At 40.4% G+C, this 22,499-nt stretch overlaps 1 long non-coding RNA gene across 5 annotated transcripts in view; it reads left to right on the top strand.

Annotated features, from left to right (window-relative positions):
* Nucleotides 1-225: 225 nt before the first annotated feature.
* The window catches only part of LOC132368564 (uncharacterized), a 547,341-nt gene continuing 525,067 nt past the window's right edge, over nucleotides 226-22,499 (top strand). For all 5 annotated transcript variants that reach the window (XR_009504126.1, XR_009504127.1, XR_009504125.1 and 2 more), the window contains exons 1-2: nucleotides 226-424; nucleotides 7,816-8,004. This is a non-coding gene — a long non-coding RNA (uncharacterized LOC132368564). The remainder of the gene's footprint in view (nucleotides 425-7,815; nucleotides 8,005-22,499) is intronic.

The raw sequence follows: 22,499 nt of genomic DNA, 5'->3' as shown, positions 1-22,499 counted from the left end.
GCTGCAAGGACGTCAGCTAGGCTTCCGCCAATGGTCGGCGCCCACGTCGGGAGAACGCCTCGTGACCGCGCGTCACCGGAGAAAAAGGCCTGTTTCCCTTTCTTCTCGCGCTTCTTTCCCCTCCCCCACGTGGGCTTTTCGGTCTCCATTATCGAATTCATTTCATTCCCGCGCCTGAATAAAACCACATTTTCCCTTCTTGTACTTTAGGGTTGTAAGAAAGCCCTCTCGGCCCCTTGGCGTCTCCTCGCACGTTTCCAAATGGCAGGGCCTGGTGTCCGTGACTGGGATGCCCACTGTGAGGGCCCGAACTGAAAATCCCTGACACTGACATATGTGAATCATGGGCATCTTGGAAAGGCCTCAAAACGCGGCTGAAACACTGAAATTTCACCCTTAATGAGCTGAGGCAAGACTGGTCGAGGTCAGTTAATTAGGTACTCATTGATATCTCAAGAAATCTGTCGGCACTATTTTCTTAAATTTCTAGTTACTGTGGAAAGAGCTGAAGGAACTCTTCTCGTGGACTGGATTTAAGGAATGATTTACAGGATTGCTAAAAGTAAGACCACCAGATACACTCCCTATTCGCGAGTGATTTTTACCTAATTATTTTCACTTGTGAAGTAAAACAAACAAGATCAAAGAGTTGATCTAATTCTTTCTTGGTCTCCCAAGTGACCTTAAGTCATTTGACCTTACTGAGCTTTAGTTTTAGGAGTTTTTTTTAATGAAAATGCGGATAAGATTTGGTGATCTCCAACACCCATGACAGCTGTAAGGTAATAATCTATGGATCCGTATTGAAGCAAAGGTGCTGGTAAAAGTGACCACAGTTGACAGGTCTCCCTACCATGCTAAGAAATGCCCTATATTTTAATGTAGCAATCCATATGAGCATCTCGTTTAGAATTGATCAGGCCCTCCCTTGGAAAGATTAGAAATCTAATCAGTTATATTCTAAGTTGTTTGAAAAGCAGTTTGTTAAGCAGTGGGGAATGGTCAGCTCGGAGTTTGGGGGAAAAAATGAGCACAAAGAATAACAGTTCGTTGATGTTTATCTAACATTGCCCAAGTGGAACAGTGTTTGATTTGGGAGACACGAACAAAAGGTACTCTGTTCTGGGGCAGAAACCAGTCACCAGGCCTTACTGTATCTTGGCTGAAACAACCCTCCAAGCAAAGTAACCCTCCTCTGGTTGCTCTGATTCTATTATCACAAGCAAATTATTACGTATTCTGCTTATCAGGTACTCCTGATAGCCAACAATAGTACTTGAGATATTGGGAAATTTTCTACCCTTAGTGTCTCGTTAATATGTAAAAGCTTTGTGAGTTTGATTACTATGAAATAGTCTTGAATAACTCGGTCACTTCTGAGTATGTAGAAAAACGTGAAGTTAGAGACTTTAGGGAGATGGTATTCAAACCAAGGTGCCTATGAGAAACTGCAAGAAAACTGATCACTTGGCTTCACTTTAGGGCATGTTTGTCTAGGTGTTTTCTAACCAAGTTATTTCTAATCAATAACTTCTGTTATTCTTTCTTTGAATTGTATGAAGTTTTCATATTAATTTGAGAAATGGTGGGGGATGGGATACTAAGTACTTCCATCCAGGAACACGGTATGTCAGTCCATTTGTTCAAGTCTTTTGTCCTACAGTAAAATGTGGATTCCTCCCAGATACGTTGTTCACACAGATTCTGTAGTTTTTAGACATTAGCTATTTTTTATGCTTTTGTCTAAGCCTCCTCTCCAGCTCCGGGGCACATGATATCTCGTTCAAATATCCCTGTTGGAGTTCTTGACCCTGTTGGACACAGACTTGAACCTTGGCTGTTTTCTATCCTTGTAACCCTGGCTGTTTTTGAAATGTGAGAGACAGAGTGTATGGGGTAGGGAGCAGAGGACAAGGGTCCTAGGGTGGGATGGGGTGGCAGACTGATTTTATGAATAATCTATATCAGGGCCTCTCAACTTCTTTCACATCACAACACATAGAGAAAATGCTAATTTTTTTAAAATAAATTTATTTTATGTATTTATTTTTGGCTGCGTTGGGTCTACGTTGCTGTGCACGGGCCTTCTCTAGTTGCAGCGAGCGGGGGCTACTCTTCGTTGCGGTGCGCGGGCTTCTCATTGCAGTGGCTTCTCTTGCTGCCGAGCACGGGCTCTAGGCGCGCAGGCTTCAGTAGTTGCGGCACATGGGCTCAGTTGTTGTGACTCGCGGGCTGTAGAGCGCAGGCTCAGTAGCTGTTGCGCACGGGCTTAGCTGCTCCGCGGTATGTGGGATCTTCCCGGACCAGGGATTGAACCCGTGTCCCCTGCATTAGTAGGCGGATTCTTAACCACTTCGACACCAGGGGAGTCCCAGAAAATGCTAATTTTTGTACAGCACACTAGGTTACATAAAAGAAGAGATTTAGAGGCATCTAAATGATGGTAAAAAAAAAATGATCACATTTTCTTTAAATAATTATGATAAAGTAAAATACAGTGTATTAGGGAAGATATTAAAAATTAAATTTGGATAAAACTTTCAAATAAAAATTTTCCACATGTTTTAATAATCGACTTGAATTTGTTCCTGTGAATATACTTTGATATTAGATTTTATGGTTGAAATGGCTTTATTCAGTTTCTGATCTAGACTTTTTAATGATAAACTCATATTCCGAATAGTAATTATCAGTGAGGGACTCTGATCACGTAAGAGTCAGAGTGGGTTATAAAATATTTAAAACAATTTTATACAACCGTTCAAAATGTACAATTGTAATTATATTTAAAGAATAACAATTCTTACAACTCTTCCGTTTCGTTTATTGACAAATGTAATGTTGCAATTTCATATGATAATGCAAATGGATTTCAATCCCAATAGTACATTTTTAGTCCATTTTTATATCAGGATTTCCACATTGAAACTCTAGTTTTCAGAACACGCATGCATTGTCAATAGCTAGCCTGGGCACTATTCAAAGAGTGTACTGCTGCAAAGGGATAGAGATGGCCAGTATATGTTTAGACAGATATTAAAGGCATTACCTGGAGCTGAGCCCACCAGCAAACTACACTCTGCCAAGGCTCCTCTCTCATCCCCTGACAGATTACCCCTGAGGCTGTGTGCTGTGCCCCATGGGTCTCCTGCATTGGCTCCAGGATCTTCGGTCCATGACAGGCAGTGGGGTGCTTTGCAGATAGATGCCAGATGTGGCATCTCCTTGGCCGCATGCAGACAGCAGAACTGTAAGTGCTGGTTGCTTCTTTGGCATACACCTCAGACTGCTCTGCACAGGTGCCTGAGGAGACCTAAACAAGGCTGCTCATGGCCAGAGGTAGTAGCCCAAAGGGCTCTGGCTGCCCCCGACTGCTCTCAACTGCCCCATGCAGGAGGGGTCAATTTCTCACTTACATTCAGGACACCAGCACACCAAAGTCCACCAGTTGGGAAGCTCTGTCTGTATTGTGTGCCTCATTTTATGAATGAGGAAGCTGTTTTACAAGTCAAGGAGTTGATTTTTTTCCCCCAAATTAAGAGCAAATATGACAGAGTCAGAACTGAAAGAAAGAAAAGAGAAATTGAATGAAAATATTTTGGACAGGAGGAGGGTAATTCTTAGAAGGGAGGAATTGTAATATACTATAAGCTTTGTTATCTGCCACTATATTCAGAACATGCTAATCGCTTTATTTTTCTAAATTCTTGGTTTTTAAATGAGTATATGAAGTAAAACACAAAACAAAACAAACATCTCTCCCCCCAAATCCTATTACACAGATTTGACTGCAGTCAGTGTAACTTGGTACATACGCTTTTACATTCTCTTCTAGGCCTAATCAAAGCTTTAAGTATATATAAATGTGTATACATAGCCATATCTGTTTCATTACAGAACATATAAAACTATCCAGATTGATCTGAAATTTCCTTTTTACCACCCACTTACCAAACCAGTCATTTATTGAACTCTTACTATGTGCCAGGAGATGCTGGCTGCTGGAAATTCATCATGGTCACTCACATTATTGAACACTTACCCTGTACCTTGCACTGTTGTAAGCACCTTATGTTCTTTTTTTTTTTTTTTTAAATTTTATAGCTACTTTTATTTATTTATTTATTTATTTATTTATTTATTTATTTATTTATTTATTTATTTATTTTTGGCTGTGCTGGGTCTTCGGTTCGTGCGAGGGCTTTCTCTAGTTGCGGCAAGTGGGGGCCACTCTTCATCTCGGTGCGGGGACCGCTCTTCATCGCGGTGCGCGGGCCTTTCACTATCGCGGCCCCTCCCGTTGCAGGGCACAGGCTCCAGACGCGCAGGCTCAGTAGTTGTGGCTCACGGGCCCAGCTGCTCCGTGGCATGTGGGATCCTCCCAGACCAGGGCTCGAACCCGTGTCCCCTGCATTAGCAGGCAGATTCTCAACCACTGCGCCACCAGGGAAGCCCCACCTTATGTTCTTGATCTCACTTAATTCCCATAACAACCTTAAGAGTAGGCCTTATTATTATTGTCATTTTTATTAGGTGAGTAAACTAGGGCTTAGGAAGTTGAATAAATTGACCAGGGTCATAGAGCCTCTACAACTAAGGAGATGAGGTAGAATGTCATGTCATAGCTGTATTTACATTTTAATATTCTTAGAAGTAACAACATTTTCTTAAAAGATTTTCTGTCATGCATTTGTCATGTTCGCTACCTTTTTTCATCATGTCTCCAGAGACTGGATGGCTCATAGTAAGCAATTCATTTATTTGTTGTTGAATAAATAAGTGAATGAACAATGAATGAAATTTTTGGGTCCCCTTCAGTGCTCTGCAGGACCTACTGTATAATTTGTAGGCCTACTGCAAAATGAAAATGCAGGACCCCTTCCTCAAAAATTATTAAAAATTTCAAGACAGTGACACCTGAGCATTAAGCCAAGCCAGGACCCTTATGAATGCAGGGCCCTGTACAACCTTGATGCTGGCCCTGGTGCCTAGGGTAGTGCCCTGTCTAGAGCAGGCTCTCAGTCTCTTTTGGGTGATTTATTCATTTTTCATTTTGTGATCTACCTCCACTTCCTCATCAGCCACTCATTTCTTATGTGTTCAGAATCTAGTTTCTGTCCCAAGTTATGGAAATTCTTTCCCCAAAGTCACAAAAGACTATCTAGCTGTCAAATTAATTTCCCTTTTCTCAACGTTAATCCTCCTGTTTTAGTCATTTCAGGATGCTTTAACAAAATATCATTGACTGGGTGAACTAAAAAACAAACATTTATTTGTCACAGTTCGAGAGGCTGGGAAGCCTATCAGGATGCTAGCATGATCAGATTCTGGTGAAAGCCCTCTTCCTGGTTTGCAGATGGCTGTCTTCTCACTGTGTCTTCATACGGCAGAGAGAGGGGGAGAGAGAGAGAACCAGTGAGAGCGTGAGCACTAGCTCTCGTGTTTCTTCTTTATAAGGACACTAATCCCATTATGGGGACTTTACCTTCATGACCTAATTACCTCCTAAAGGCCCACCACATTGGGATTAGGATCTCAGCAAATGAATTTTGGGGAGACACAAGCATGCAGTCTATAACACCTCCCTAACCCAGGGATTGATATTACTGCCTGTCCCTCCTTTTGGTGTTCTCCTCTCTTGTCTTTATTAAGAACATTGATTCTCTTTTTCAGTACTGTCTCTGCTTCCTTTTGGAGCCTTCCCTCTTTCATTGTCTTCTCCCTCCCATAAGGTTTTGTTAACACTGAGGTATGGAACCTCTGGAGGAACTTTGTGAAGTGTACCCATTGCTCTCCCTGGAGTGGCCACTTTCCCTGGGAAAAATGTGAATGGTATACATGCCTGAGAACCCTCAAGGAATTTGTACATGCCTCCTGGGAGGCTGAAGTAGTGGTCAGGTCTGATTAGTGTTTTGAGATGATGAGATGAATCACACCCTCCTCCCAACACACACACACACACACACACACACACACACACACACACACCATGGATAGGTGATTTAAAGGGTGAGGAGGTAATTTGACACTAGAAATATTAATGAATCATACAATCATACAATGACTATGCTCTCTCTCAGATCTCAACTTGGAAATTTGAAAGGGCTAAAATCTTTGTAGCAAGCCTTTTACAAATGACTTCCCTGTATTTCCCTAGTCACATCTTTTGGGATGGATATCTGTAATTTTGTCTGCCTAGTATCTAGTTCCCTTCAGGGTTCTAGTAATAGTGCTCTGACTTTCTTATGGAACCACCCACTTCTCTTTCTTATACGATATGGTTCAGGGGGAACTGATCCCACCCCTGACCACAGGGGCAGCATTTGACTTAGGCCTGGCCAATTAGACCATTGTGTCCTCTAGCTTCGGTAACTGGTTCAAGATTGGGCAAGTGTCTTATCATTCATTGATTCATTTATTCTCTCGACAAATATTTATTGAGCACCAGCCATGTGCCTGGTAATGTTTTAGGTGCTAGGGATACATCACGGGGGAAAAAAAAGACAAAAGTTTTTGCCTTCATGGAGCTTACATTCAATTGAGGGAGGCAGACAATAAAATAAATCAATAAATAATATAGGATATTGCAAGGTGATAAATGGATGCTGTGGAGCAAAACAAAATAAGGAAGTTGGTAGGGAGTGCTGGGAGAGGAAGGAGAAAATGCATTTGGATGGTCCAAGATGGCCTAACTGAGAAGGTTGATGTTTGAGCAAAGACTAGAAGGAGATGAGTGATTGAACACTGGACATTTGGGGGAACAGGAAATAAAGAATAAGGAAGAGAGGATAGCAAGTTCAGTGACCCTGAAGCAGATTCACATCTGGAGTATTTGAGCAAGGAAGCCAGTTTGCTAAAAGCAGAGTGAGTGAGAGGTTAAAAGAATTGGAGTAAGGTCAGAGGTAATAGGAGGTATGATCTTACAAGAATTATAGGACTTTGCAAGAATTTTGGTTTTTACTATGACAGGAGAATCCATTGGATAGTTTGAGCCTTAAGTTCTTACAGGATCACTCTGAGCTCTTTGTCAGGTAAATCACTTATATCTGTTTCATTAAGATCTGTTTCTGGGGTTTTATCTTATTCTTTCATTTGGAACATATTTCTCTGTTTCTTCATTTTCCATGACTCTCTGTGTTGGTTTCTGTGCACTAGATAAAACACCCACCTCTCCCCGTCTTGAAGGAGTAGTGTTGTGTAAGAGATGAAACTTACTGTTCAGTCGGCCCTAGCTCTTGGTGTCTTTTGAACCTTAGTGATTGTCTAAGCAGTCTTCTTTGTTCTTAGTGGATGAGGGTATGCCAAGACTTGTCAGTGTTCCAAAGGGGAGTATCTCAGTCATCACCTAGATGCAGGCTGATTGGATGGTGGACCTTCAGGCAGTAACTCTTAGAGTATGCAAATAGACCTCTTTCAGGGAAAGTCTGGGAGATGGGCATTTCTGTCTACTCCTTCTGCACTGAGCCCTGGGAGGATGGCTGGTTAAGAACTGTTTGTTGGCTACACTTTACAGGATCACTCTAGTTGCTTGTTGAGAATGGATTATAAGGGGGCAAGAGTAGAAGTAGTGATACTCATAAGATTATTGGAGTAATTCAGTTTAGATACGACGGTGTCTTATACCTGGGGGATAGCTAAGAAGTTGATGAGAAATGGTTAAATTCTGGGTATGTTTTGATGGTAGAGCCAACAAGATTTCCTGTCAGACTGAACATGTGGCGTGAGAGAAAGAAAGGAGTCAAGGGTGAGTTAATGAGTTATTACACTCAAAGATAGAGTTAATGAGTCTAAATTCTGAATCTTTTGTTTAAACAGTTGGAAAGAGAGACTCTTTTCAATGTGGCTGCTGAAATGAAAGGAGGAAGTCTGCAGTTTCTATTGCCTCCTTATCATCATGAGGAAAAAGCCAGAGCAAGAATGGAGCAAACTGGGAGCGAAGCAGAACCAATAGATCACAAGCACAGAACCAAGTCCTGATGACATTGTTTGCGCTCCTTGATCCAGGTAGGCTCAAGGCAGGATCTGCCCCTTGATGTTTCAGTTACAAGAGCCTAAGTTCTTTTTGTACTTAAGCAAGTTGGATTGGGTTTCTGTTACTCGGGGCAAAAGAGCCCCAACTAATATACCCCAGGAATAGAGCAAAGGTGTATATCTTTCAGGTGAAAAGTGAACCAGCAAGACGATGAGGCTTTACTCCTCCTCAGAGGATAAAGAGCCTCATCCTCTGCCCCAGGCTGAAACGCCTTGAGAAAGAAAGGGTAAGAGACCACTAGGGCCTGCAGAGGCCTTTCTTAAGACTACTCTTTTGGGGGAATTCCCTGGTGGTCCAGTGGTTAGGACTTGGTGCTCTCACTGCTGGGGCACTGGGTTCAATCCCTGGCTGGGGAACTAAAATCCCATAAGCATCATGGTGCAGCAAAAAAAAAAAAAAAAAAGAAGAATGAAGACTACTCTTTTTGAAGAGTTCTTTGAGTTCTTTATTTTAGCCAAGACAGACAAAGAACTAGAAACCCTGTGGGAGGAAGGGCACAGGGTTGTGCAATTTTCTGAGCTGAAGGAACAAAAGAGCGATGGGACAATTCCCTTCCCAAGTCCTTCTGATTATCGTAGAGATTCCCTGAGGAGTGTCTCAAATAAACCTGCCTCATATCTTCCTTAACATGGCACCTTGCCTTGCCTCTGCTGCCAGCCACCTCTATGAGAACGTCATCCATACAGCACTGCAGTCTTCTGAGGGACCACCCTCAGCTCTGAGGGTGCACTGTGGGCTGTGGTACAGTGGTGACAGGCTGGGAGAATGGCCCTCTCCCCAGCTCTGTTACACTTGCACCAAGTTTCACAAAGACTTTAATGAACACAGCTAAAAACCTCAATAAATAAAGCAAAGTACAAGTAATTTAATGGAAAAAATAATTTAAAAGACAGAATCTATTAAACAAAAAAACTTTAGCTTTTAAATATTTTCTTGGTTATTTCCTCCCGTTTATTCTTTTTTAAATTTAATTTTATTATTATTTTTAAAAATTAATTAATTAATTTTATTTATTTGGCTGCATCGGGTCTTAGTTGTGGCAGGTGGGATCTTTCGTTGCAGCATGCAGGCTGTTCGTTGTGGCGCGCGGGCTTTTCTCTAGTTGTGGCGCACGGGCTCCAGAGCGCGCTGGCTCAGTAGTTGTGGTGCTCAGGCTTAGCTGCCCTGCAGCATGTGGGATCTTAGTTCCCGACCAGGGATTGAACCTGCGTCCCTGCATTGAAAGGCGGATTCTTAACCACTACACCACCAGGGAAGTCCCCCATTTATTCTTCTAGATAAACTTTAGAATCACTTTGTCAGCTTCCAAAAACAAATTCCAAAAAAATTTGCTATAAAACTGTAAGTTTGAAGAGAACTGACCTCTTTGCAATAAGAAGACTTTCCATCCCAGAACATGGAACATGGATTATATCTCAGTCAGAGACTTGAGCATATTTACAGGAGGAGGCAGCAGAGAGGGATCATTTGCAAATGCAAGAGAAAAGAAAACTGATGGATGGAATGAGATCTTAGAGGTGGGAGCAGGTGGGCTCTGGGACACAGAGGGAAGGCTTAGCCTAGACGGGGGAGTCGGTTGTCCCACTCAAGGATGGATATAGTACAAGTAAGATTGTAGATAGAACCTCAGGAAGTTGAAGGAGTACCTGCCTGATGGCCTCTGTTCTCCCTCATGAGTAAGAAACAAGGTTATCTGCAGAGATGGTTAGGGGCAGTGGAGGGTGGTAAAATTTTGAATAGATGTTGTGAAAGAACTGATTAGGTCCTCCAGAAACCCAGTTTGAACTGGGGTGGCTTCACTCTCCTTAACTGGGTAATTTCCTCCAGCATGTCTCAGTAGACTGAGAGTAAGATCAAAGAAATCAGCCAGTCAGTTTGGTCCAGGATTGGGGAGTGGAATTGGAGGCCTTAGGGAGCAAAGGAGTTGAGAGTATTAAGAGTGGTTGAGGTCATGGGTAATGAAGATTAGATAAAGAGGTGAAGACTGTGATGGATTGGGAGAAAATTGAGCAATCAAATTAAAAAAGAAGAGTGGAAATAACTGGATGAGAGAACTAGAGGGATCAAAGGTTGTGATCAGGTGGGATACATATCAGAGGTGGAGGAGTCCTCTGTGATGACAAAGTCCATGGAAGTGGCCGGCTGAAGTGGAGGGGAGATGATGCCTTCTCAGGTGAGGGGGTCAGGGAAATGTGAAGCCAGAGTGTTAGGTTAGTTGGACAAGGACACTGGATTTAAAGGGTTAAATGAGATAATATGCATGAGTGTGCTTATGATACACACACTGCCTACATGACATTCCACTAGATGCGAGGGCTTTGGAAAGCCTCAGGTCTTCAAAGGAGACCACGACCCAGTAGAGTGCTGGTACTGATGTCTGGTTAATGAAATTCATATCCCATCCTACATGAATGGCAGGTAGAACTGCAGTACTAGGGCAGGAGGGGCTCAGAACTGGAGAAGCTGAGGGTGAATTGTCAGCTCCAGTCCTGGGAGCAAGTCACAGAGTTTTGAATGGATCTGGGAGGAATCTCAGCATGAAATGGGAGTCAAATGTTAGGAAGGAACTAGGCAGATGGAGTGAGAGGAAGGAGATGGGAGCCCTAGAAAGAAGATGCACTTAATTTTGGTGGACAGGTTCCCCAGCACAGGATTACTTTCATGCAACTGGGAGTGCCCCGAGTAACAACTTGGATCTGGCATTTCTTACTGTGATATCTTGGTAGCTATCACTGGCCAGCCCTCAGTTTTATCTTTATTTCTCAAGCTCGCCAATACCACCACTACCTGTACCACCCTAATTTTGATTTATTTTAGTTTTAACTACACGCAGCAACCTGGCTTCTATGTGGCTGAGAAAGGTCAGTGCACACACAAAATGAAAATAGTACGAAGTGTAAGACTGTAAGAAAAAGAATTTTTTTTGTGGGGGGGTGTTGCCGTCAGTACAGTTGGTCTCAGCTTTTGGAAGAAAGTCATCTGACTGAAAGAAATGAGATTAACACCCGAATTGACTGGCAGACCTTTAATTTTTCTCAGGGCTACTTTCCCCCAATCTTTTTATTATAGAAAAAAAAAAAATACCGAAAAGTTGAAAGAATTGTACAAAAATCACCTTTATACCCACCAACTAGGTTCAACAATTGATAACCATCTGTCATTTATTTTTCATCTATCTGTATAGAAATGCATTGCAAATATCATGACACTTTTCCCCTGATATAACCTGCATAACCTAAAAACAAGGACATCCTCTTATATAATCACATTACCATGGGTTTTTTATTTATTAAATGTTTTGTAATTAATTGCAGTCATTATTCCTTTTGATATTTGAATTGCCTCCAATTTGGCATCTATGTACTTTTTGTCATGCTCCCATTAGTCTTAAAGAGCTTACTTGAATTCTGTCTCAGGTACACTTGAATTTTATTAGTCAAAGCAAACTCTATAGTGGATTTTAGGCAATATGTGGAAAAGATGTGGGGATGAGGAGAGGGAGAACGTGGCCTCTGTATAGGTAGGCCAGTGGGAGGCCGAAATTACTATATGAATGTTTCGCTTGTTTGTAAATTAAGAACTGCCTGCTTATTTGTGTAGGAAGAATGAGGATGAATATGATTAAAATTGAAGGGAAATACTCATCAGTAGAAATATGGGATATTAAATTAGAAAAGCATGTTAATGTGTATGGTGATGAGAGACTTCTGACTGAGACCCGGAGAGAGCAGACCATGGGTCCCTCCGCACACAGAAACTTAGCTGTCCTGTGCCGTATTCCTCATGGCCTTTATGAGCTCACATTGACAAATGAGTCCCATGGCTTTGGGTTATGAGAGAGTTATATTTTAACAAAATTTCTTGTGACAATAATACCTTGACTCAAAGCAAACATTTTCAAAGGGTGGGAATTTGGGCCACTGAGGCAAGTCAGTGGAGGAATTTGATTTTTTGACAGCGGCTCTTTCAACAAGTCACACCATAATAGCTATTCCTATTCTGCTACCTATCTCTGGCCCTCCTACAGTCTTATCACATTGAACATGTAAAAGGTAGAGAAGATTCAATTACCCTGAGTGGCAGTTATGAAATATCCTTCCTTGTAGAAGCAAGGACAAATACTTTCATGTTGCTGTGAATATAGTAATACTCAAGACATTGTTGATAGAGGATATTTAAATAACTCTCTGTGAAGGCTTAAAGAATGGAAAAGTCATTCAGGATTGCCTGTTTTTTCAATAATCCCCAACCGCTTCACATTCTATTTGCTTAGATCCCCACTTAGATTTTAGAATATGTTTACTTTATTTGTTGCTTTTAATTTCCTCATATTTCCCTTTCTTCTGGTTCATCTGGTCCTTCTACTATCATTGCCTTAGTTAATATAGTGTCATTTGCTTCCAGCCATGAACTTTTAAAAATATGCTTTAGTTCTCCTAAATAAGGAGCTTTGGGTTTCTTGATTTAGATAAATCTTTCCAGGAGACAAAAATATGAAGGAGATTCTGCTAATCCTACAACTATATAAAATTATATACAATCCTGGGACTTCCCTGGTGGCACAGTGGTTAAGAATCCGCCTGCCAATGCAGGGGACATGGGTTTGAGCCCTGGTCCAGGAAGATCCAACATGCCGGGGAGCAACTAAGCCCGTGCACCACAACTACTGAGCCCATGCTCTAGGGCCCACGAGCCACAACTACTGAGCCCACGTGCCGCAACTACTGAAGCCCGTGGGCCTAGAGACTGTGCTCTGCAACAAGAGAAGCCACTGCAATGAGAAGCCCGCACACCGCAACGAAGAGCAGCCCCTTCTCGCCCCAACTAGAGAAACCCCGCGTCTAGCAATGAAGACCCAACGCAGCCAAAAATAAATTAAAAAAAAAAATTATATACAATCCTAGAAGGAAAATACTTTGTAAATTAATCAAGGAGGTGGGTTTGACAGGTTCAAATGTAATTCAGGTCTTCCCTCTCTCTCCTTTGCTGTATGGAGTAGCTGAAGTGGTGCCTTCCCCAGCTCTGGTTCCCTTTCATCTCAGAGCTCTGCTCAAATAAAGTCTGTCTCTGTAAAAGGGATCTTGGTGTGAGTGGCTAAGTCACTTCTCCTACCCCCACGTTATTAAATATACATGGAAGAAGCCATGTACTAAGAAAAGTGCTTTTATGTACAGCTATTCAGCTGAGCAAACAAAACAAGCTGGTTACCACTGCAGCATGTCTCAGGCACATTCTTTAACCTCCAAAAGTATACATAAAAATTAGAAAGCAAAATAAAAAGAGTAGTGTAGGAAGAGACATATGAAGCTTTAGGGGTGGGCATGACGCTCTACTCCCTTAATGGACATTTTTTCTGGCATTTTATTTGTTGGTTTATTTATTTTTATTGTGGTAAAATATATATAACATAAAACATGCCATTTTAACTGTTTTTAAGGTACAACTCAGTGACATTAATTATATTCACAATGTTGTGTAACTATCACTGCTATCTATTACCAAAAAGTTTCTATCACTGCAAGCAGAACTCTGTACCTACTAAGCAATGACTCCCCCTTCCTCCTCCTCCCAGCCCTGGTAACCTCTAATCTATTTTCTGTCTCTATGAATTTATCTGTTATTTTAAAAAGATGAATTTTGGTGGCTATGTAGATGGGAAATGGCTTAAGGAATGCACGAGAACAAGACTTAACTCTTTTCCTTCAGGTAATTTAATGGGATAATATTTTGAAAACCATTATTGTGACTTTCTCTTTTGCTTTTCTCAGAACATAATTTCTGCTCTGCGTGGCAGAGGTGCTGATCTAGCTGGCAGAACTGGGAGATTAGGGTTTGAAATGGAAAGGGCACAAAAAGAAAAAGCTACATGATACTCACCTCTGAAAGCCTCTGAAAGCAAAAATAGTGTTATACATGTTGGTGGCCTTGCAAGCTGTGTTTTTATCTTAAGAGAGGATTTTTCCAAATTTCTTTAATATTCACTGAATCAGGAGGGACCAGCTCACAAAGTTCTGCGGTATAGAGAGGATACTCTTCTGTTCGTATTAACAAATCCACAAGTCTTGCTGCTCAATAGCAAAAAGAGGGGGAATAGTTAGGTTAAGGTTGCCTGCAAGTAACAAAAATACTCCAGATAATAGTAGACGAGGGAGAAGTTTATTTCTTTATCATGTTCCTGAAGTCTTTTTCGTTCACAAGGTTGTCAGTCCAAGACTGGCGTGGCATTCCATGAGACTTGAGACTTGACTTAGGCTCCTCTGTCTTGCTGTCTGCTGTGCTTCATGCCAGAAAGTAAATCTACATTGCAGCCAGCAGGCAGGAGGAAAGGGGGAAGGAAGGATACATCACCTTCCTTTAAGGATACTTCCTATAAATTGCACACACAATGTGTGTTCATATCACAGGGGCAAGACTTAGTCACATGGCCATAACTAACTGCAAGGGGGCCAGAAAATGGGAGCTCTGTCATTATGGAAGAAGGGACATTCAGATATTTGGGATAATTCGCACTTTATGCCACAGAAAGAGAGGTCGTTTGAAGAATGAAACTTTAAGATGGAGGGGAGTACTGAGTGGAAGGTCATAATGGGGGGCTCTGGGCAGCCCAAGGGCAACTCCGGGGGAGGTTATTGAGTGTCAGGAGTGGGTTCGTTCTGAGAACATCAAGAGGCTCGGAAATGGGTCTTGCTAGCTGAGAATGTAACAAAGAAGTGTTCTTGATGGGAATTCCCTGGCGGACCAGGACCAGTGGTTAAGACTCCACGCTCTTGCTGCCGAGGGTCCCGGTTCAATCCCTGGTCAGGGAGCTAAGATCCCATAAGCCAAGAAGCGCGGCCAAAAATAAGAGGTATTCTCAGTCTTATAATCTTGGGAAGAAGACTGGTTCTGTCCTGTCTTCACCACAAACTACGTGTGAAATGGCTTCTTCCTTCAGAAAATGAGTCCCAAGGAGGGAGCGTGATGGATATCTCTCTTCATCATGCTGCCTGAAGAGCCTGGAGACAGGGATGAGGGGAGTAGGAAAGGCCTTGACCAGAATCTCTGATACAGGATGTGGACCTGTGGCCTGCTGAGGGATCTGCCTCTTGGGAGTAGCGGCAGGTTAGGGTGTATACTTTGAGATGTGTGCACCTCTGATGCGTTCAGTTTCAGAGGGGATTCTGCTTTGCTCTGGCCTTCAATTTATTTATTTATTTTTATTTTATTTTATTTTATTTTATTTATGGCTGTGTTGGGTCTTCGTTTCTGTGCGAGGGCTTTCTCTAGTTGCGGCAAGTGGGGGCCACTCTTCATCGCGGTGCGCGGGCCTCTCACTATCGCGGCCTCTCTTGTTGCGGAGCACAGGCTCCAGACGTGCAGGCTCAGTAATTGTGGCTCACAGGCCTAGTTGCTCCGCGGCATGTGGGATCTTCCCAGACCAGGGCTCGAACCCGTGTCCCCTGCATTGGCAGGCAGATTCTCAACCACTGCGCCACCAGGGAAGCCCTGGCCTTCAATTTATGACACATGGGTACAGAGGCCACATCATATAGTGATTTGCAGCAAGGATTTGGGAGCCAGACTGTCCAGATTTGAACCCCAGCACTACCCCTTACTATCCCTTAAGTAACCTGAGACAAGTTACTTAATCACTCTTAATATGAAAGGAGACAATAATACTAGTACCTGCCTCATACTACATGACTACAGGATGTAAATAAGACCAGAGATATATTATCAATATAAAGTTCAATATGGTTGGTCCTACCAAATGGAGATTGTTTGCCTGCATCTTACCAAAAAAAAAAAAAAAAAAGACTTTTGGCATTCTATCTACTTTGTCCCTACAGCTTTGTGTAATGTCTCTCCTATTATGTCAGATTTCTTAACTAGTAGTCCTGTTTTGTGTTTTTTTTACAAGGTTTTAAAGTAAGGATTAGGTTAATTAAAACATGATATAGAAAAAACTAAAAAAAGTTAGCTATTATATATTATTATTATTATTATGACTCATAGAACAAAATGGAGAAAATGGCTGAAAAATGGAACCCTAAAGAGTCTACTTGGGCATAGAAAATAGGTGTTTATTGATTCTTCATAGATGTTGATGTAGCATGATGTGGATGGTGATAACCTATTCAACCTTTTTAAAAGTTAGTAGATGAATAAATACACTTTCAGTGTGTTATCAGTTCATACAATGGAAACAACCTTAAAGCCATAGGAAATGACAGACACAAATGGGTGAAAGCTGAGTCAATGAATTTTTTTAACAGTTGAGCAATATTAAATCCAAACAATGTTACTCTGCTGTTTATATGACAAATCTGTGCTTTTGGTTAGTCCCTTGTAGCAATTATGACAATCACAAAACTGCAAGTAGAAAACAAAGTGCAATTCAGATTGTTCTTGGGAGTAAATGTAAGAGAACAAAACAAGACAACTAGGAAGAAATCTGACATAATAGGAGAGACAATGTAAAGGGTTGTTGCAACAAAGTAGAAGGAACCCTGAATGATCTCTCTCTCTCTCCCTTTCACTCTCTCTCTCTCGCACTTTCTCTCTCTCTCTCTCTTTTCCTTTTTGTAATATACAAGCAGTCTCCATTTGGTAGGGCTAACCTTGTTGAATCTACGATGATACCACATCTTTGGTCTTGTTTACATCCTGTAGCTTATTCATAGAGCGTGCTAACTAGCACATGCTGTGTGTTTACTTCAAGCTTACAATACCAACTGTGAATTAAGTTCAGTCTAAGTATTACATGGTCTTTTAAAATTGTAGTTAGAATATTTTAAACACTATCTATTAGATATACTAGTAAAGCCAGATTAAATTTTTTCAGTTTATAGTTCAGATTTCTTCAATTATTATTATTATTATTATTATTATTTATTTTTATATTTATTTTTGGCTGTGTTGGGTCTTATTTTAATTATCTACATGTTATAATTATATTCCTACTGTACTTTTTTTCAGCAGGTTAATTATGTCTTGGTATAATGTTCCTTAAATCAGATAATATCATATGAACCATATGAAAAGAGTAATTATAAATATTCTAATATGTTGTGATTTAGATGTAAAGCAGTTTTAATGAGTTCTGGAAATAAAATTTATATATTACTTCATTAATATTATTTTAAATTTGGATTTATCTTAAGCATTAACTAGCACTATTAGGGATAAGACAATTTTTTTTTTTTAGAAGTTTTTAAAAATTAATTTATTTTTGGCTGTGTTGGGTCTTCATTGCTGCGCACGGGCTTTTCTCTAGTTGCAGCGAGTGGGGGCTACTCTTCGTTGTGGTGCGTGGGCTTCTCATTGCGGTGGCTTCTCTTGTTGTGGAGCACGGGCTCTAGGTGTGCGGGCTTCAGTAGTTGTGGCACATGGGCTCAGTAGTTGTGGCTTGCGGGCTCTAGAGCACAGGCTCAGTAGTTGTGGCGCAGGGGCTTAGTTGCTCCGCGGCATGTGGGATCTTCCCGGACCAGGGCTCGAACCCGTGTCCCCTGCATCGACGGGCGGATTCTTAACCACTGCGCCACCAGGGAAGTCCCGGGATAAGAAAATTTAAAAAGCAGAAAGTGGGCTTCCCTGGTGGCGCAGTGGTTAAGAATCCGCCCGCCGATGCAGGGGACACGGGTTCGAGCCCTGGTCCGGGAAGATCCCACATGCCGCGGAGCAACTAAGCCCCTGCGCCACAACTACTGAAGCCCGCACTCCTGGAGCCTGTGATCTGCAACAAGAGAAGCCACCGCAATGAGAAACCCGTGCACTGCAACAAAGAGTAGCCCCCGCTAGCCACAACTAGAGAAAGCTTGCGTGCAGCAGCGAAGACCCAACACAGCCAAAAATAATAAATAAATAAAATAAATAGATTTTTTAAAAAAAAGCAGAAAGTACTGTTATTAAATAATAGAGCAATAAAAATGTTTTGGGGGTGTGGGAAAGAGAAGGTTCAAATACACCTAAACAGTGACTCAAACAGCCTAATAAAAAATCAATTAGTATTAAGAACCTCAAAATGTGCTAACATGTTCATAACACTTGATTCCATGTATGAGGAAGAATTGTCACAAATTTTGATCCCCCAATTTGAAATAATTTTGAGTTCTTCTCCTTTTGGCTAAAAAATGACCTTGATTTCTCAATTCTGAAATTACACATTCCTTAGTCTAGACCTTATAGCAAGTAACAAAGACAAACTGGGCACATACTGGTGTAAATACTAAAGTTAGAATTGTATTAGGTAGTTAACCTGAGTTAAGTTTCTAAAATGTAAAAACGTGCCTCTCCTTCAATGAGTTTTGCTATTTACTGACAGGTAAAACAGTGTTACATGGTGTAGATGATCGGGTAGGTAATCACATCTTCAGCTGGTGGGTGCTCAGTGCTCCACTGAATCAGAACCCCAGCCTTCCTGGGTCTCCAGTCTGCTCTCAGGAAGCACTTTGGGTCAATTAATACCAGGCTAGGTACTCAAATCATTGTTCCCAGTAAACTAGCAACATAGAGCCTTGTAAACCAATACCGTGGGTGGCCTATGAAGTCCTTTCCAGTGCTGCTTTCTCCTAACTGCCTGTCATAGATCAAGCCAGCGCTACAGGCAGTCACTGTGGTTTTAGCTATCCCCAGTGGTTTTAGCCTCAGCCCTACCCTTTTTGTGTTCTTTTGGCTGGTCTAATAATTAAATTGACACAAGACATTAACAGGAGGAAAAAATGTTAATTTGTATGTATGGAGGTCTCATAGAAATAGGATCCCCAAAAAGTTTAAAAGCAAGAAGGTTTTATACTTTTTAGACAAAGAAACAAATTTGTGAGGAGTTGACTAGACAAAGAAACTTAGGCTTGGGTGTTTAATTAGTGAAGAATCTGAGTTTGGGCTTGGGGTAGTAAATTAGTAAAGAAGTAACAAGATTTGTTTATATAGGCTTCTTAGCCCTGAATTCCCTATCTCTGGTGATAAGGATGTCTCTCTGCCTCCAGATGCAGGGAGTATACCTTTCACGTGGGAGATTTATTTTCTGTTTTCAGAGGGTCAAGGTGTCCTTCTTGTATTGGCTGTCTCTTAAGTAACTTTAATTCAAAATAACCAGTATGCCACCTTGGCATATTTTGGGGCAACCTGCCCCGAGCTCCAACATCACCAGTCTCTGGTATTTGTTATAGCAGCCTGAACTAAGACAGACAAACATAATCTAACAATGTTATTTAAAGATTTCTCTCCCTTGATATTTGATGATTTTAACAAATTTGCATTGGATTGATGTGTAAGCATGAGTGTATTACTTACTCTCTAGGGGCCTCAGTTCTTTTGAGTTACTATAATTTACTTTGTAATAATGAAGTTCCATATACATTCAAACCCATCCAAAAAGAATTGCCTGATTGGATTACAGAAAGGATTCTACACCTCAGGTGTTTCAGTTAATTCACTGTTGCTATGATGATATTTTTCTCCTCTAATTCCCTTTATATTATTTATGAAATTTTATTATAATAGAATTTAGAATATTAGATCTGGAAGAAATATTAGAAATTATATGGTCCAACTCCCTTATTAATTTATTCCATATTTTGTTCTTTTGGTTATTGATATATTACTGAGGTGGCAAGAAGGAATAGGAAAAATCTGGGACTATGTAAAATGAAGCACTTTTTGGAGAAGGAATGAAACTCAAGTGAGGCCTCATCTTTATTGATGAAACTTTATTCATTTACACCGTAATTATTAACTGAACATTTATACAGGATAGATTTTTGTTTTAATTTGTATTACTTAAATCATACTATTCACAGATATGAAATAAGATCATCATGTTTACAGCAAATAAAAGCAACTTTTAGGTGATTCTCCTACCTTCATAATGAGCCTCGAATATACATAGATATTAAATATATCATTGATGTTGAGTATTTTTTATATATAAATCTGAAAAGCTTGCTTAAGTCTTACTATAATTTTTTTTTAAAGCTTGACTTTGATTTTTGTTTTAATTTTTATTGGAGTATAGTTGCTTTACAATGGCGTATTAGTTTCTACTGTACAGCAATGTGAATCAGCTATACATATACATATATCCCCTCTTTTTTGGATTTCCTTCCCATTTAGGTCACCACAGAACATTGAGTAGAGTTCCCTGTGCTATACAGTAGGTTCTCATTAGTTATCTATTTTATACATAGTATCAATAGTGTTTATATGTCAATCCCAATCTCCCAATTCATCCCACCCAAGTCTTACTATAATTTTTGAACATTCTTTATGCTATTTGATAACAAAAGGTGTATTTCTATAATATATTCCTTAATATTGCAGTGCTCTGATGGACAAGACACCGTCTCAGCTAACAACAGTGTGTGTTCTGAAGTCCTCAAGCTAGAGTTCCATGTCAAACGCTTCAGTTTTGTTCATGTTTTAGTGATGGCACACCTCTGAGAACTGAAACAAGTCTTTTAGCATAGTGATGGAAAGGACAGACACCAGGCTATTTTTAGTTGCCAAGAACATCATATTCTAGCCAACACATTTTTTTACATGGTAGTATGAGCCAAGTCTGAGGGTGTCATTAAAGTATCCCTTAATGTGTGGAGCAAAGATTGTTTTTAAATAGTGTTCATAAAGTCAAATTCCTAAATAGTAAAAAAATTTAAAAATAGATATCTAAAATTTCAAAAAAAGTTTTGCTCATTCCTTTGAGAACCTGTTTCACTAGAGTTAAGTAATTCTCAGGTAAGAAAGTTACAGCCATCTCCCCCATTCCTGGCTCTCTGTCAATTTCAACCTTAGACTCTGTGCTATTTCCTGTACTGTGAGCTTGAATTTCTAGGCAATAAAGATAAGGTAGGAACAGGGTGGCTTCTCATTTCCACCCATATTTAAAAACTCAGAGGTGGATGGAAACTTATGTAGATTAAGAGCTTACTAGTTGACAACAGTCCTTGCATACCTTATTTCAATTAATCCTTTTATATGCCATAAGTAGGTTTATTATCTCCATTTTAGAGACTAGGATGCCATGGGTCAGAGAAGCTAAGTAATTTGCCTAAGATCATATAGCTAATAAGAGTAAGATAGGAGCAGAAAGATCTGACTGGAGACACAGAGAGTGTTTGGTGAAATGTCTCACTCCATAAGCAGCTCACCCCAGTCTTTCTCCTTGGTCCTGCCACATGGACAGTAGCAGTAGTAATAGCTTAGGCAGCCCTGGACCTCTGTGCAGGATGAAGACAGCTGCCTAATTTTTTGAAATAAAGGCCATGGCTTGCCCAGTATACTTCAAGCAAAATGCCATAAAAAATTTAAGGTATAATATTGAATTCCTTCTTTCATTAGCAGTTTTATAGTGAAAATTCTCCATATTAGCTCATTCTGCAGGGCCATGTGGGGCACCTGTACCGCGGCTACTTTCTCTTCTGGTGACCTCATAGAAGCCTTACAGGCTTATTTTTGTGCTTTCAAACCTTTCTCCATTTGGTTCTCTCAATTAACAGGAAACTCGTTTCTTAAGACTCAGAATTGGCTTTCAGTAAAGATTCTTTTTCTTCCAAAGTGGTGTGAAATTTAGATGCTCATTGTGTTTTGCTCATCTAATTAGATGTGTGAGTTAAGGGGTATAAAGTAAGCCACTAGCTACTTTCTCACAAGAGACAATAAATCTCTCAAATTGAAAAGCAAAACGGCATAAATTGTAATCAAAATAGTGTACGATATCATTTCATGCCAGAAGAATGAATTACTTCCAAGGGCTCTCCCTGAGAAATTAGGCTGGGAAATTGGCTAAATCCTCAAATTCTCTCTACTTCCTCATCCACAAGAGAAACAAAACAGGTATTTTGCAGTACACAATTTAAAGTGAAGCTATAATTATCACCTAGTACCTCTCACCATGTAATTTTTAACCATTCCTTACCATGTAATTCTTCACACCATTCTGCTTTGATACTTCTCTGCTCAAAATATTCTCTGCAGTATAAGCCAATGAATGTCAATAATCAATTCCTTGGCTAGATTACATGATAGGATAACAAAACAAAGCCTTTGTTGCTGCACAACAGAGCCTTTGATTCCTCATCAGAAGTATATGTAGCCACTCACCCCAAATGCCAGTATGTCATCTGCAGTCAATAAGCAGTACTGACACCACCCCTAGAAACTTGTTGGAAGGCCTTCAGGCCTAAACAGAGCAGGGCCTGTCCGCTGCTTTCAACTACTTACAGCAAGATTTGCAATTCTGGATTTTCTGGGGACAACCCCCTTTCTAGACTATGCTCTGGCTTCCTGGGACCTTTTATTATATATACATTATATATAATTACATATATATATAATGTAATACAATATATATATAATGTATTACTTTTTTATTATATTATATATAATATACATTATATATAATAATTATAGATACACATTATATATACATTATATAATTACATATATATACATTACTTTTATTATGTATATGATATATAAAAATTACATA

The sequence above is a fragment of the Balaenoptera ricei genome, chromosome 7 (assembly GCF_028023285.1).
Source record: "Balaenoptera ricei isolate mBalRic1 chromosome 7, mBalRic1.hap2, whole genome shotgun sequence".
Lineage (NCBI taxonomy): Eukaryota > Metazoa > Chordata > Mammalia > Artiodactyla > Balaenopteridae > Balaenoptera > Balaenoptera ricei.
The sequence above is the reverse complement of the archived record's forward strand: the minus strand, read 5'-3'. Positions and strand labels throughout refer to the sequence as shown.